We start from the raw sequence: 18,032 nt of genomic DNA, 5'->3' as shown, positions 1-18,032 counted from the left end.
ATGTATGCAAATGTAATCATGCATTTACCAGGTCTTGATTCGCACTCCTTTTAACATGCAGCGGTGATTATTAGAAAACAACGATAACGATCGCTGTCTGTGTTGTCAGATGTTTGAAAGGATGCCATGATAAGGAAAAGATCATGCTCTCCACTTGGCTGATGATGGGTTTAATTCCGCATTCTCGTCATTTATGAAAACAAATATTTCACACCTGCCAGACATGAGCCACTAACTCTTCCTCCCTTATCAGCTAAGCAGGTTCGAACCTCAGTGTAATCGTTCCTTTTACTTAAATTCAGTTTGCTTCTCTGCTGATATCTGCCACCCTGGAGAAGTGCAGCCACAATCTCACTTGTGCATCTAGTTCAGCCTGTTTTCCTCCAAACTCTTCAGTGCTAGTGGGTGAGGCCGTAACGCCTGCAGAGGCAGTGCATTGTGGGAACTGAAGATGCTTTTTTTTGCTGGCAAAATGTCAGGGTGCTTGCTAGATAGCTCCACACGCCACTCTGTCATGCTGTCCAAGGTGAATTGCATGCCTTCTTGGGCCAGAAACTTGATAATGTGAACCAATCAATGAAAATGAGTTTGCCTTCTAACCTCCTTGCTCTATTTTATATTTTTTATTTTTTTTGGTTGTCACTTATAGGCACGCATGCACACACATATGCAGTCAGTGGATGAAACAGACACAATTGTTTTCTGTGATTTCTGTGCATTTTCTGACAGTTCCCCTCAGGGGTCCATCTGGTTGAATCAACGCTTCTGTAAGACTGAGACTGACCACATTGGCTTAGATTCACGTTTGAATTCTTTTCCATAATGGAAAAGAGAGAACACAAGATCTTTGTCATCTCTGCCTGCAGCTCTGTCCGTAAGACTCAATCATGATTACATGACCAACTTGCCTGAACACTAACTTTACACACCCATCTACCTTTAATTACTTCCCTATTTAAACTCTAGAGTTACTCTAACTCATTGTGAATTGTTGTTTTCCCAATGCCTTAATGCTGAGACATTTCAGAATTCTTGTAGCCTCCTGGTCTTGATTTTTGCCCTGCCTCTTCTTCGATTTTTCGATTGTGTTTTTGTCCTGCAGCTCTCTGACCTCTGACCCTAGCCTGTTGACCCTGGGTTTTGCCCTTCTATTGGGTTTTTGTCCTTTATTTTCCCTATTAAGCCTTACTGCAATAAATGCCCTGCAAATAGAGCCTATCCAGTCCCAGTCCCTACAAATGACTCCTATGGATCGAGCCAGCGTTCACTCACACAGGCCAACAGCAGACTACTATTACAGACCTGCAACAAAGGATGACTAAAACCTTTTTGTCAAGCAAACCCCACAGCAATTCATCATATCGGTGGCTGCTCCAGAGAGGTATTATTGCTCCCCAAACCAGTGCATGGGCCGTTTCTATTTATATTTATGACATTTAGCTGATACTTTTATCAAAAGCAACTTACAATTATGACTGAAAACCACTTGAGGGTCAAGGGTCTTGCTCCAGGGCCCAATTGCAACTTGAACTGTCAACCTTCTGATTAGTAGATAAATATCTTAACCGCTGAACTACCAATGCCTCCTAAGTAGCTAGCGCATCATGCTGGTCACTTCCCTACATGATCTCCCTGTTAATGGGGTTCTTGCATACTAAAATGATACATTTGATAGCATTGAGTATTGTTAAAATACATCCACATAAAATGTATCAGAACGAGTATAACTACCTGTACACCATTCTACATAGAATGTTAGTAAAGTTCTTTATTTGCTTGTTCATGTCTTTGTACAAGATCTTGTTCATTTTCTTTGTTAGCTGATGCAGAATACGCAAGCCTTTAGTTACCAGACAATGCTCATTTGTCATGTAGCAGTGTTCCTGAATAGAAAGCTAAAACCCGCTTCTCTTAGCTTCCGTGGTTGCTATTGGGTGACGGTCTTTGTGTGACAGTCAATCACACCTATGAGTAACAAGATGCTAGGTGTTTCCAGTTATCCATGGGCAAAATATTTTGGGATGATATCTCAGCCTATATTGATAACCTCCTCATCTCTTCCTTGTGTGATGCCTTTGTGATAGCACTGCTCCATCTCAGAAGAACAGGTTCCCAAAGCTGTACTATCTCTTAAAATTAAAAAAAGAATTTACATATAACTGGTTAAACTTTTTCAAAGAAAGGTGCAAGACATTTATTAACATTAAACATATATGACATAGGTGGCACTCACACATAACACTTACAGTACACATGACTCTACACTTAATATTAAAAGAAGAACACATACACTATAACAAGGGACTACACAAACTAATGTTACAGCTACAGAGATAGACATTAACACAAACGTAGCGACAATGACCAACAAGGGAGCACACACTGATACAGACAAACACTTAACACTAAACCCTGTGCAGGTGTGTGCTTTTGCAGGGGGGCGTGGATACGAATAATACACATGTGAGTCCCCCTGCACGCGCAGGCCATACCACGTGACTCATGGGGGGAGGAGCCTTCTTTGACATCAATGGAGAAGTAATTGGCTGGGGTGGAGGTGTGGTGGGCTACATCATGGGGGTATCATGGGGTGGGGGAGGAGCCATGGCAGTTGAGACGCGTTGAGGCTCAGTAACATCATGACATCAGGGATTGGTGTACCTCGGCAGAAGGAGAGAATAGATTAGGCATGTCCTGGTACAAAGGTGTGTAAATTAGGGAACTATAATGTGCAAAGTTGGACTCCGGCAGACCTAGCTATAGTAGCACAGCTAAAAGGAAAGAGCCAGAAGGAAACACAGACATGAGTGCAACCTGGAACATCAGCACTCCACCACTCTCACTCAACAAACTTGAGTGACAAGAGAGAGGTGAAGTGACAGCATCATAACATCCCAGATTACCATAACTCTCAATGCCCATGGACCCCTAAATCTACACCTTTACCTAAGATGGGAAGAAGTTAATAAAATGCCTGACTGTACAGATAGGTTTTCAGCCTAGCCTGAAATATTGAGACTGTGTCTGAGTCTCGAACATTTACAGGAAGGTTATTCCATCGTGTGGGAGCTTTATAGGAAAAGGCTCTGCCCCCTGCGGTAGAGCCTGCACCTTTTGATCTAAGATGATGTGGTGGATCATAATGCACTAGGAGCTCCCAGGGTACTGTGGGGCAAGACCATTCAGTGCTCTGTAGGTCTATAAGTCTTTTATAGTCAATATTAAATTTTACTGGGAGCCAGTGTAATGTAGCTAAGATAGGAGTGATTTGATCAAACTCTCTAGTTCTAGTAAAAACTCTGGCTGCTGCATTTTGAACTAGCTGGAGCTTGTTTAAGCACTTAGTAGTACAGTCAGATAATAGAGCATTACAGTAGTCTAATCTTGAAGTGGTAAATGCATGGACTAGCTTTTCTACATCATGTGAATAAAGTATGTTCCTAATCTTTTGATACACAAGATTTGTAGGAGCTGTGGTGCTGTTAGGAGGTCTATAGCACAGTCACTAGCTTGGTGTGGCTGCATTCTTTTTGCTTAATACATCAGCGAAATCACTGTAGGGTAAATTCAGGAGGTAAAAGTATCTTACAAGGATTATCTGAGTTGTCCACCGTTGTGGCCTGTATAGCCATGGCTAAGCAACTAGAGTGACAATCGCTGCTCCATTTTGTTAAGTCCCCAGTGGCCCAAGAAAACTCAAGATTATGTGTTATGCATTATTAAACATCCAGGGATGAGCTAAAATCAAGGGTTTAGCAATATATTCTTCCAAGTGGTGAAGCCCACCACTTGCTCATCTGGGTCCTTCCTGCTGTTGAAATGGTCAAATACCTCCTTAATTTTTTTTCAAATTGAGCAGATGTCTGTGTTTCTGAGGTCTGTGCTTCTCACATCACAGTCACCTACTTATGAGTTTTCCCCTTTAAGAGGGAGATGAGGAAAGTGACTTTTGAAGCATCTGCTGGAAAGGCTCCCGGGCTACAACAAAATTACGGAGACACCTGTAATAGAAACCTAACCTAATGGGGGAGCTTATATTTTCACTGGCTGCAGCAGAAGCCGGTTCCAGACTTGGGAACAGGTTAGTGATGTCACTTTGTAGTTCCTGGCTCATGTTTTCCAGGGCACTGGAACTTTTAGAGGTGAGTCTCAAAACAACTGAGGTATCTCCATTGGGCTTGGATGGCCATTTGTAATTCTGATATCCCTGCTGAGCCCATGGGTGGTGATGTATTCTGTGGGGAAGCAAACCCAGACACCACATTAGGGTCCAGTTTCAGGGAAAGTTTACTTATAAATCCAAATAAGGCCAGAAGCAAAACCCATAGTACAGACAGGCAGTGGTCAAAGGAAGTAGTCACAGCAGAAGAAGTACAAAACATCATCAGCTTTTATACTACTGCTCTCTGATCTCCTGGTTCTTTGATCCTCACCTGTACTACTATGGATCCAGCAGGTGGCCCATCATTCTACCAACACCAGGCTGACCTACAACACAGGTGAAAGTCTGAAGCCTTTTCATCACCACCTGCTCGACACATCAACCAAACCTCAGAGCCTTGTACTGAGCGCACGCCCTGGCTGAGCCAGAGAGGTACCAGGGCTCCCTAGACCAGGTTAAGGGCTTTATGATGCAGAAAATAACAGAGTTCCATGATAAATCATTAATGAAACAAAACATTAACAAACCATAAAAATAGAATAAAGTTTAAATAAATGAAACAGGGGTCCAACAAACTATGCCCGACTAAACAAATACGTTTTATTTGAGTTTAAACACATCTATAAAGATTATTTAGCTATATTTAAAAAGCTAAATAACAATCATCTTTCATTAAATGATCACATATATTACCAGTACACCTGAGCAGAGTGGTTACAAATTTAAAATATTTGCAACATATGCCATAACTAGGCTATTCAGGAACCTTGAATATCAAGACCAAACCTTTATAGAGCTTATTTTACAGAGACTGCAAATTGAATAAGGCCAGGGTATACACTATCTTTGTTTGCCTGGTAAGGATGCCAGCTTATGCATGCTGACCTAGTTAAACTTTACTCAAAAGGACAGCAGGGCAGACAGCCAGGGTTCTGCATTATGGCCTATATCAGGACTTACACCAAAGTCCTCAACTATAGCATTTGGATATTGCTATAGTTATAATACTGAAAGTCTTACTTCAAGCACATTTAGTACCCTGTATCAATACTCCTGTTATATCAGAGTTCAGAAGAAGGAATTTTAATGATGTATAAGCTTTTTTAACACTTTAACACTGTCTTTAACACTTTAACACTGTCTTTAACACTGTCTTCCATGTTACATAGTTGTTTGGCTGAAGTGAAAGATATAACTGTAAAAACAGAACATGACAGGCCCTAGAATAGTTCAATAATTGGGAAACACATATTGTAGCTTTTTATCTCTATCTATCTATCTAGATAGATAGATAGATAGATAGATAGATAGATAGATAGATAGATAGATAGATAGATAGATAGATAGATAGATAGATAGATAGATAGATAGATAGATAGATAGATAGCATGCTTGTCTTCCACTTGTGTCTGTTGATTACATAGCTAATATGTCATTTGTTGATCACATACCTAAATATTTAAGATGTTTTCCAGCTTGTCTTTTGCCTCTCTGGCTCTGGGCTGACTCAAGTGTAGACAACAGACATGTGCGTAATGCTGAAAAACAAGTGAGAGCCATATCTGCCATATCTGCCATATCTGCCTGGCATAATTGTTCTCATAATTTTTCTTCTTCCCCTCCTATGGATAGTAAATGCCATAATATTGAAACTGTGTCTGTTCCCTGCCTGCCTCAACTTCTAAGACATAAGAACATTTGTACCAATAACCTCATCAGCGTAAAGCTGTATCAGTTAGATGCCAGCAGCTATAGCATCACTCGCGTCTAATGAGGTTAAACCACATAATGCACCACCAATTCTGCTCAAAAATGTGGATCATTAGAATCCGATTCCATATATAGGGACAGCATGTCTGGCTTTTTTCTGAAGTAAGCACTGACACAAAAGAGTTTTGACAGTACAAGAGCCGAAAGCCAACAGCAGCGTGCAGAGGCCGAGACAGCCAGCCTCTCCACACGCGCTTCGAGAGCGGCCTGCAGAAAGCGGGGAAGGCAGGCGAGATGACAAGAATAAGGAGGGGCTTGTTAAAGTGGCAGGATTGACAGAAAGGTGGATGATGGGTGCGGGTCAGTGCGGCTGGCGGGTGCAGCCCTGACAGAGAGAGAGAGCAGCGCTTCACCTGCCACAGACCACAAAGGACTGCAGCTATTACGGATTCTGGAGAGTGCAGCCTCCGCCCATCAGTTTCTGAGAATCCTTGCAGATAAGAGAGATAGGGAGAAGACCTGTAGCGGAGGCTAACGAGAGTGTTCTAGTCCTCGATACATGAGTGTCAGAAGGAACATTAACTTCCTACTTGTTCACATCAGTGTTTCAGGGTCGGTGGGGCAGTGTCATGCTAGTGTCCTACACAGGTCACTGGGTTTTCAGCCTGTCTGCCTTATAAATGTCCCACCCACATCATGAATGTCCCACCAACATTATGCTTTAAATCACTCCAAGTCTGGTTTCCAAACACTAGAGTACTTATGTCCATATGCCTGTAAATTGCATGTCCAGAGTAATACTCAATACACCAAATGATGATTGGATTCGCTATAATGTGTTTTGGTAAACAGAATTGCAAAACATTTGAAAATCTGGACCAGCAGCCTTGACGTATGCTACAGGCTTATGGACGGAATTCCTTAAGGACTTTAAGAAAACCTTTTTTAAAAAGCAATATAGAGAATTAATATTTTATCCTACTAGGACAATGAATGTCAAAATAAACACTTTTAATTTGTAGTAGCTCTAGCCTTACCAAGTAATAAGGAAAAAAACACTGGAACTAAAATTAGACTATCAATAACTACGAAAGTCAATGAATGAAATTGATTGTTCTTACAGCGGAAAAAAAATGGTTCAAATTATTTCACCTCTTACACCACTGGAAGTCCATTTAATTTCCATTGGTTATGCAACAGTATTCCTTCCAACAGTATTCCTGTTAATGAAATACTTACTTTAAATGTTAACTCCAATTAGAACCTGTTGGACATAATGAGACTAGTTCTAGAGGTCTAGCACAGGACAGACGTTGTGATCTAAAAGAGGGCAGGGAGGCCGAGGTTAAACTCGCCACTGTGGAACCAGGGGCTGCAGTCACTCTAGTAAAAAGCGGTCTATGTGTGATGCATAATTCAGCATGTAGATCTACCAGGAACAGGGCCATTTCTCTAGTGCTCACATATTATCACAGCGAGAAGACTTGAAATCTTCCTGCAATCCATAGTCACTTAATGAATAACATTAGAATAAAACTTTAGTAGAAATGCCGCCTTCAGGAGAAGCCAATCAAATCTTATCCCCTAAATCTCAATCTGAGGAAAGAAAAAAAACATTTGTAATAGCCAGTGGCCCTAGGTCAGAGACTAGCAGCTCCTAACAACTCTGCAGGGGCTTGGAGATTGACAGCTCCATCGGCACAGCAAAAAGAAAAAAGCTCTCTCAAGGAAAAAATAACCAAATTCATGAGCTAATATTTGGGTTGGGAAAAAAAAGAACAATTCGGGAAGGGAGAAACAATGACCTTGAGATGAAAAGTGGAAACATAACTGCACATTAAAAGAGCAAGAAATACCCAAACGGATACTAGAAATATAATGAGAAGAGGCAAAATATCTCCATATAAAAAGCTCGAGAATAGCTCAGCGTGATGCTGGGAGACATGGGGCACAAGTGTTTGGGGTTTATGGTAAAATAAAGCCGGGGCAAACAGTACCAGTTGTGAAATCACACTCCACACATGTCATTAATGATATTTACTTCAGTGATGTCAGACAGTGGCAAGCACTTTCACTCTTTTACAAAGGTTCAGATATATAGGTTCAGCTCAGAAACAGAATCACATTAATATTTATTTCTGTTATGTCCATTTATTTATGTTTACTCACATGGAAAAGTGCAGCGGCTATGCCTCCACATTCTGTTTTAGAGGTGCATGTTCAGTGAATAAGGGCCTCTTTTTTTCTTTTATTTGTCCAAAAATTAAGCCTAAAATATGTTTTTCTTTAACTTTTTTGAAGCGTTTTAGACATCTAGAATGCTTGACATGGTGAAAATGGTATATTGATCCAGACTTTTAAACCATAATATACGCTATACTCTAATATGTACAACAAGAACAAATATAGTAGCAGATCTGGTACTGAGGGCATACCGATGGTCTTACAGTTGCTATAATTTAATATGACGCTGCATATTCATTAGTCATTATCGACTCTCAACTTTCTCTCATCCGATTATCGCCCTGGGAGAATTTTCAGCCAGATGAAGGTATGGCATGAAAAAAGCAGGTGGTAACAGAATTACGACACTCGTAGTCCTGGGCTTGAAGGTTTTGTCACTAGTGGCATTTCTCCCTCTTCAACCCGAGCGATTACATGGACACGCACCGTACCCGTTGTGTGTCAACGGCGAGCTCGACCATCACCTGCGCGTCACGGTAAACGAGCAGATAACTGGCGCAGGGGTTTCACCTGTGTGGGAGTCTCTGGCTACTACAGAACACATGCTTCTGTGACCAAGGCGGGCCAAGAGCGTTCCCTCGCCCACGCACGCACGATTCTTCACCCGTCAACATTCATGCTTGTTTCTGCTGCATTATTATTTCTTTGAATGAAACCACCGTGGCAAAAATATGATGCAAATATGATGCACACCAGCAACAGAACCTTTCCTCCCCTGGTCCATAAGACGCTTTACATTACGTGGGTGTCCCATCAAAGCCTTCAGAGGTTCCGGCGCAGGACGGAAACCCGCGGGAAACGCTCACCAGACTTTCACTGTGCTGCAGCACAGGCTGATTTGGTACCACACTAGCTGCCAAATCTTTAGAAGTGAGTGCATAACCCACATTTTCAGCGTCATAACAGGTAGTAAACACTGCAGAGCCCAAGTCATCATTCTGGCTGTGCAAGGTGGATATGAAAATTGACGTTTGCTCCAACAATCCTTACTTCAGCAGGACACGCGTGTCTACATTTATTTTGCTACTTGCGAGAAAAGTCATTTTTGGATCATCAGGTGACTGAGGCATCAGCTAGAATAAATCAATCCGCGTAATACTAACAGGCAAATTAGTAGTGAAACTTCGCGTGTTCCTGCTAAGGCCTGTGGGATTTTCAAAGCCTTTCAGGATGTGCACAGCACACACTGAGATATGACGTATTTGCTTCATCCAGGCTTAGCCTAAAACATGATATTTAAAATGATACTTAATTCTTTAATAACATCATACTGTACACTATTAAATCACCTATAACATCATACTGTACACTATTAAATCACCTATAACATCATACTATACACTATTAAATCACCTATAACATCATACTATACACTATTAAATCACCTATAACATCATACTGTACACTATTAAATCACCTATAACATCATACTGTACACTATTAAATTACCCATAACATCATACTATACACTATTAAATTACCCATAACATTACACTATACACTATTAAATCACCTATAACATCATACTGTACACTATTAAATCACCTATAACATCATACTATACACTATTAAATTACCCATAACATTACACTATACACTATTAAATCACCTATAACATCATACTATACACTATTAAATCACCTATAACATCATACTGTACACTATTAAATCACCTATAACATCATACTGTACACTATTAAATCACCTATAACATCATACTATACACTATTAAATTACCCATAACATCATACTATACACTATTAAATCACCTATAACATCATACTGTACACTATTAAATTACCCATAACATCATACTATACACTATTAAATCACCTATAACATCATACTGTACACTATTAAATCACCTATAACATCATACTGTACACTATTAAATCACCCATAACATTACACTATACACTATTAAATCATCTATAACATCATACTGTACACTATTAAATTACCCATAACATTACACTACACACTATTAAATCACCTATAACATCATACTGTACACTATTAAATTACCCATAACATTACACTATACACTATTAAATCACCTATAACATCATACTGTACACTATTAAATCACCCATAACATCATACTATACACTATTAAATCACCTATAACATCATACTGTACACTATTAAATCACCCATAACATCATACTATACACTATTAAATCCCCCATAACATCTAAAAAAATTATATTGCATTATCTATGTATTTCTAACTTGTTTTTCCATAGAAGATAACCCTATGCTTACATGTATTTTGAGTGAAAGGTTGCTTTAGGTGGTGCTGTAGTAGTCATTCCCTCTGCTTTGGACTTCTCTCCCCGGGATGGTTTGTACACAGCAGCTATCAGACTTTTGTCCCCGGGGCTGTTTGTCTAGTTACTGGGCACCTGAAAAAAAAAAGAGACTGAAATAGCATTTCTGTGCAGGTGGCACTGTTATGTGAATAACTCTATGTATCCTCATTACATTACTAAATCAGTGAAAGACAAATTATTACACTGATAAAATACAGGAATTATTCATCTGCATTTGCACTTTCTGATGGTATGTCAGCACTTTTAACCCACCCTAAAAATAAGCCACCCTAAAAATCAACTTCAGCCAGTATTAGGAACACTCTGAGCTGTAAACTTGTTTTAGTGTCGAGGTTTATAGAGCGCTGCAGCGGTGATGCGTTACATATTACCTGCCACATTCTACACCTTAAACTTCTTTCTATTTGTCCCAGGGATAGACTGTTTTCTAGTAATCAGAGAAAAAGGGCATGGGTCTCAATTAAGGATTTTGACAGGTGACCGGAACACTGCCTGCTTAAAGCATCCTGATCATTTAAACACGGAGTGGAACAGCCACTCTAAATTCTACATTTGTTAAGTGCTAAGGAAGTTGTATTTTCTGCAGGACATTTTCTGATAATGGGTTGGAATATAGGGTACTAGCTTTGAAGTGGTCTCCTTTCTTCCTGAAAGACAGAACATTCTCTGATAAGGGGTTGGAGCATAGGGTACTAGCTTTAAAGTGGTCTCTTTCTTTCTTTTCTTAAAAGACAGAACATTCTCTGATAAGGATGAGAATTTGTTTCCTTCCTCAGTTCTATTATCCCTGTGATACCTCAAGCTTCCGGTCATTGGCGCTTTTCTTCTCTCTGCATGCTCACCCGAGACACTGGTTTAAAAAAAATTCTCGGCCATATGGACAGTAGCTTAATTAGTGTTAACATTTCATTTTTAAATGTTATGGCACACCTCAAATGGTTATGTCACACCCCCAAACCTTTTTCACTCTGTAGCAATGGTGGTATTAAGCCCTTTCTAAACCAAATACGTTCAGTTCCCATTAATGTAGCACTGCCACAGTGTCAAGTAGCTCTCTACCTTCATGCTGTGATCAGTCATGTGACATGCAGCCAATCTTTAGACTAGTAGGTACATGTGTGCCATGTCCTCTCTCAGGACTTCTGAGTTTTCTCACTTAACAACTGGGAATGGCAGAATCAATGCTGAGGTCTCAGTAGTTAACCTCAAAATAAGCTTGTGAGGTAGGTTATGTAAATATAGGAATTACATATGGTATTAATGTAATTAATGTCAACTTTTATCAGCTCCTGACATGCAAAAACCTCGCACCTTTTCTTTTTTAAGTGTAGCTAGCTAATGTTTACATTAAAGCCTTTATTTTTTCCTTATGGCATTTTTATGGCTGGATCAGTCTCACAACATATTGTTTAGAGTGTCTTGCTTTGCTAATTAGCTCACAGCCATTATTAATTAGTGAAACCAACAGGGTGATACAAACTCATAGCAGGACTTTGTTTCTGAACCTGAATCTTTACCTTTGATCCTCAGAAGGCATCATGTCTGTTGATGGAATGCACAAAATTCACATTTTTTTCATACAGCATTTAGCTGACACTTTTATCCAAAGCAACTTACAATTATGACTGAGTACAACTTGAGCAACTGAAGGTTAAGGGTCTTGCTCAGGGGCCCAACAGTGGTTGAGTGGTCATGTACATGGGTCCCATAACTCCATATAAGTTCTGTTATATGTTCTAATGGTGGACTGTCTTTTAGTAAATTACATGCTAACGTTATTATATTTTTTTGTTGTATCGTTATTAAACTTTGCATTTTTTTTTCTTGACTTAATCTTTGAATTACTGTTTGGTTTTTTAATTCACTTTAGAATTCAACTACACTTGACTACTATATCTGATCTTGATTAACCTGACTATCTCTTTCCAATAACTAGATGACAAATGTACCGTATCGTCCAGAATGATGTACATTTGTCTAAATCCAGGTCAGTTGCCTTTTTTTTTTTTTGCATATTTCTGGGCTAAAGAATGATGTTATCTACACAGACTTGCAAAAATCAATATTTCAGCCTCCTTATGGATTTCCACTAGGCCAACTTCAATTACGATTAGATGCTGGAGAAGGGAAAATGGACAGCTATAACATACTAATCAATGTCAACCAAACGTAAAATTCATTCAGAATGAAATCATCCCACCAAAAGGCACAGAAACAAGACAGGGAACGAAATCCAAATCCAAAAGTGTTTAAATATGTCAACATGTGAGAATAGCAGTGTGAACACAGTTCATACTTAGAAACAAAGTGGATTCATGTATAATGCACAAGAAACAACCCACACAGATGTGTTTTTCCTAAATAAAACATGAGGTTTCTAGAAAGTTCTGACTGTTCTTGAACCATTTCATTCTGTAGCTCATGACACATCTATAGAGAATTCCCTCTACAGTTTGCTAACCTGTTGGTTAGTTACACTGAGCACTTTAGGTCACACTGTAAAATGTGTTGAGGAAAAATGGCTATTTGAATTTCTCAGTAGGGCATGACCATGCCTTCTGTAAACATGCTTTCTGTACACTGAGCACCAAGGTTAGATAGCCCGAGGAGGCAAAAGCATTGCTTGTGTTGCATATGTGAAACCAGGACACTGATAATCTGTGATAAAGAGATTCATGCAATGGAAACCACATGGCCTGAATTCACTTTTAAAAAGTGTTTGACTGGTCCACTTTATGCCACAACTTCTTAATCTCAGATACTCAGAAGAAAAAACATGTCTGACATGTACAGTGATGCTTAACTTGGGCCTTGCAGTTACTGCAAAAATGTCTCAAGCACTCTGTCTTTCTCTTCCCTTCTTTCTCTCTCTCTCTCTCTCTCTCTCTCTCTCTCTCTCTCTCTCTCTCTCCTTTTTATAGGCTTCTAAAGTCTAACTGGCAGTTCAGCAACATGGACCCAAGATAAAATAATCTTTACCAAGACACGGAGAGAGAGAAACAAAGAGGGATCACAAAAAGAGAAATAACAGAACTTTGAAGACATAAAGAGATATAGTGTTAGCGCTGGAGCCTCCCTTTGATGGATTTTCTGTGATGGTTCATTGAGTGAGAGCGTGGATGAAGGCCCGGGATAACATCAGCCCGCCATATCTTTTCAGATCTGAGCAAGAGCCTTTTGCCACTTCCTGTCCATCAAACTAAGCTCCTTCACCACACCCAGGACTGGGGTAGTGACAGTGCCCAAGGACTAGGGAGACACGGTGGCAGGAGCTTAGACAGACAGGACTGACTACACGCCCTGTAGCATTAGCTAAAGCATTAGCCCAACAGCACACCACAGATAACGCTTCTCTGTCAAATTACACAAATGGATATGCCCTATCTGTAGAACCAGACTCAATAACAGAAAGGCAAAAGAAAACTTTGATTTTAAAAGTGTTTTTTAAGTGATTACGTACTATGGACATCCCTTGTGCAATAATGTGACAATTGTCTTAATAGTGTGTGAACATGCCAGTATATACTGCTACAATAACAAGGCAGCCGCATTTAAAATGGGTGAAAAACAACTGTTTCTCCCAAATACTGTGTTGATATCATGTTAATGTTATTACGTCATCCACCTTCATGTAGACGACTTTGATGTTGGAAAGAGAATTAGAGGAGACCTACATGGCAAGATCTTGATTTAGAGCTAAATTACTCTGGTTGAGGATGTTAGGATGTTTGAACAAATATTTGTTTAATCTTATAGAGACCTGGGAGGTCAGAATGTCATATTAAACATGACATAACACTAAAATTGCAGTCATTCATATTTAAATGCACACAATTTGTGTAATGCTGCTGGCCTGAGTGCCACAGGGCATGGGGCAGGACGCACAGACCTCCTCGGTTATGTGGGACATTTATTAACATGAAACGCACACTACATGACAGGCACTCACAAACGTTGACAGTGAACATGATTACATGGTTTTACATTTAACAAAGTACACACTAACAAAGGTGAGCACACAGACACAGATGTTATGGCTATCCCAACATCGTTACAATAGTTACAATGACGGATGTTAACGTAACTCTATGACTTACGTAGCGACAATGACCAACAAGTGAAGTTCATACGGACATGGGTTTAAACAGACACGGCAAGACTTGACAAAGTCCACATGTGTGCAATTCCAGGGGGGCGTGGTTACTAAACAGATAAACAATACACCTGTGGATCCCCTGCATGCAGCGGGTCTTATCACATGACTTATGGGGAAAGCGCAGTCCATAACAATTTGTTATTGTGTGCAACTGGATTGAAGGTATAGCTTCATTAAGGTGATAAATGTTTATGCAACACATTTAGAGACATCATAGTTGTTAGTCACTGTGTGTGATTAAGGTATTCTGGGAAGTTGCACTGAGGTCTGTTGATTTGCAGTCCGTACCAATAATGGGAAGGCATTATAGAGGTAGACAGATTGTGGGCTAGGTGAGTGGGGTTTGTTATGTTAATCCTGGCCCTCTTCTAACACCACTATGGTATCATGGGCAAACCTCAGGATGACTTGCCTTTCCTCTGATGTTTGGCCCTGTTTGGCTCGGAGGTTGTCAGCAGCATGTACAGCTCGGGACTCAGTATGAAGCCCTGGGGGACTCCTATGTTGATGAAGTTGGGGTGGGACCGAAGTATCTGCACCTGCTCTTCACTCAGCTTCGTGTTCTGTGTATGCTCCTGGTGTCTTTCCCGCTTCGTCTCGGGTATCTGCTCCTGGTGTTGGCCTGGCTTTGTCTTGCTCCATTGATTCCGCTCTGTGTCCTGCTCCTGTGCCAGTGCCCAGTTCTGTCCCACGTCTTACCCTAGCTCCTGGGCTTCGTCCTGCTGTGTGTCCAGCCCCTGTTCCAGCTCCTTGTCTCGCCTTGGCTCCTGTCCTTGTGTTTGTTTCTGTTTAGTCTGTTTTTGGGTCTCCTTGTTTTTGTGTGCACATCAGGTGCCTCACACCGTTCACGATCGCCCCATCCTAGGCATCGTGGTTCCCATAGTGACACTTTCACGCGTTCTTTGTTTTGTTTCTTTACTTTAGTTTCTGGTTTTGTTGTACTCCACCACCTGTTACATTCTGATAGTCTGTTACCGTTGACACCTGCTTCTGGTTATTGATTTGTGTATTGATAAGTGTAGTGTTTTCCTGCGCTCCCAGTCGACCTTTTTCATTTGCCCTCTTTCTTGCTCAGGTTATCATTCTGCTCTCTATCCTCACTTTGTTCTTTTGCTCCCTTTGTTGTTTAGTTTGTTTTCTTCTTTCTTCTTCTTCTTTTGTTCATCTTTCTTCTTTTTCGCCTTTCATTCGCTGTGCACATTTGTCACCTAGTAGGTCTCTTTGTCATATTGTCTCTTTGCTTCCTTGTTGCTTTATCATATAGCTATTTTTTCTCATTTGATTTCTTTAATGGAACTATTGTTTTGCTTATTGTTTTCTCAGTCATGTACACTACCTGAAAGTCTGACCAAATGGCACCTGTCTTCACACAGATCTTCAACATATCACAGGAATTATGCAAAGTTCTTGCTCGCTTCAACCAATCCACAAAAATACCATGCTGCAAAAAGACATCACAGGATTAAATGACTACAGATCCATTGCCATAACCACTGTAGTCATAAAATCATTTGCAATGCCAGTGTGTGCATATTTGAAGGGTATTGAAGGGCAAAGCATCTCCTGGACACCTGTTTGTGTATTTGGTCAATAGGTCAAGATGTAGCTCATCTTCCAACAATTTGAATGCCCAAAAACTTACACTAGAATTATGTTCTTAGACTTTAGCTCAGCATCCAATATCACAATCCAGGAACCACCTCAAAACAATGAAATCAAATCAACTTTCTTACAGGCATAGCACAACAGGCGACGTTGGAGAAATTCTCACTGGCTACACAATCCATAGCAGTTGCCTGCAGTGTTATGCCGTCTGCTCACTGTTCTTCTTAGTGTACACGACTGTGTGCATTTTTGCTCTTGGTCAAAGTCATGAAGTTTGCAGATCACGCTAGAGCCATTGGTCTCATCCAAGATGGTGATTATTCTGCATATGGTATTCTGCATATGATTATTCTGCATATTGACAAGAAGGTCAGCTGGTCCTGTGGAGCAACGTTTGCTGATGTAGCCGATGACAGGTGAGGCCTACTCCACCAGGTAAATGTGGTCTCCATGTGTTAAACATCTGCCAGTCTGTCCATGCAAAGTAGTCTTGAAGCATGAGCACAGCTTCTCTGTGTCTGCTGTGCTGTCCAGGTTCTGCCTTTTCAGTTATGTATGCTGGGATTAACTGTATGCTAGAATTGACAGTACTGAAAAGTGATCAGATATCTGAGGTGGGGTGTGGTGCAGGGAGGAGGACGTCATGCATTCTGTATCTGCTTGTACAGACATGGTCAATGGTCTTTGTTACTCTTGTGGCAATAAAGGCATGCCGATGATAGATTTTTTACAGAATGTCTCGAAATCAATTATGTCTGAAGCCTCTTGCAATTCTAATAAAAAAGTCGGTTTGTTTGTTTTGCGGAGAGCTGACTGTTGTAAAGTTCTCTGAGTGTGACCTTGTGTCTGCACTTAGGGGGATGGAAAGGGGAGGGAGTGAACTCTGCAGTGAGCTCTGAGTAGATAATGTGCCTGGCATTTTATTGTTAAAGGTTCAACTGCAGCAGAATGCAGAGGCACAAGTCCAAGCGCCAGGCTTAGAGTCTCTGGGCTTGCTGCACAGCCAACAAGGAGCAGGGTGAAGGAGCAGGCTGCCTGTTAGCCACCAGATGTCCAGCCAGGCCTGGCACGTCAGACTTAATAAGAGCAAGAGTGAGATCCAGTAACTACTATGACGCTCCCCCCTTTAAAAAAAAACAAACCCTCACATCCACAGCTTGGTAAAAACCTATCAACACACACACACAAGAAGATAAACACATGGACTACGCTACTTCCTTTAAGCATAGTAAGGAAAAAACCCTGGATGATAAACAGCAAATAAAAATAAAAAAAATCAAAATCAATCAAAATGTATTTATACAGGGCTTTTTACAACAACAGCTTTTTGTCACAATGCAGCTTTACAAATGTCTGAGTCCAAGCCCCCAGTGATCAAACAAAGGGCGACAGCGGCAAGGAAAAACTCTATAGTCATGTGGGGTGGCCCGCCGCGTGAAGTGGGAGGATCTTTGTTTGTGGCCACACCTGCACACACTTGCACCTTGTTTTGTTTATGTGTATTTAAACCCTAATCATAGTGTGCAGGATTGTTGGTCATTGTTGATGTAACATGTTTATGTTAAGGTTAATGTTCTTTTCGTCATTGTTAAAAGTATTTGATTATTGTATTTAATTAAATGTAAGATTATCGTTCGTAATACATGTGAGTGCCGTTGTCTGTGTGAATTAATAAACGTTTGTCCGCGTTGCTGGAACCTGTGCGTCCTGCCGCTCGCCCTTCGGTACTCGGGCCACCAAGCGTTACAGAAACCTTGAGAGGATTCAAGACTCAAAGGGGGGGCCCCATCTTCCTCTGACTGACAACGGTCACCACAATAAT

At 40.6% G+C, this 18,032-nt stretch overlaps 1 long non-coding RNA gene across 1 annotated transcript; it reads right to left on the bottom strand.

Annotated features, from left to right (window-relative positions):
• Window positions 1-2,235: 2,235 nt before the first annotated feature.
• On the bottom strand, window positions 2,236-10,505 carry LOC145657650 (uncharacterized). The gene is made up of 4 exons (XR_014123526.1): window positions 10,382-10,505; window positions 5,614-5,700; window positions 4,434-4,488; window positions 2,236-4,235 (listed from the first exon to the last, which is right to left on the bottom strand). It is a non-coding gene; the product is annotated as an uncharacterized LOC145657650 (long non-coding RNA).
• Between the last annotated feature and the right edge of the window lie 7,527 nt (window positions 10,506-18,032).

The sequence above is a fragment of the Electrophorus electricus genome, chromosome 4, assembly GCF_041902795.1.
Source record: "Electrophorus electricus isolate QZ-2024a chromosome 4, ASM4190279v1, whole genome shotgun sequence".
NCBI lineage: Eukaryota > Metazoa > Chordata > Actinopteri > Gymnotiformes > Gymnotidae > Electrophorus > Electrophorus electricus.
The sequence above is the reverse complement of the archived record's forward strand: the minus strand, read 5'-3'. Positions and strand labels throughout refer to the sequence as shown.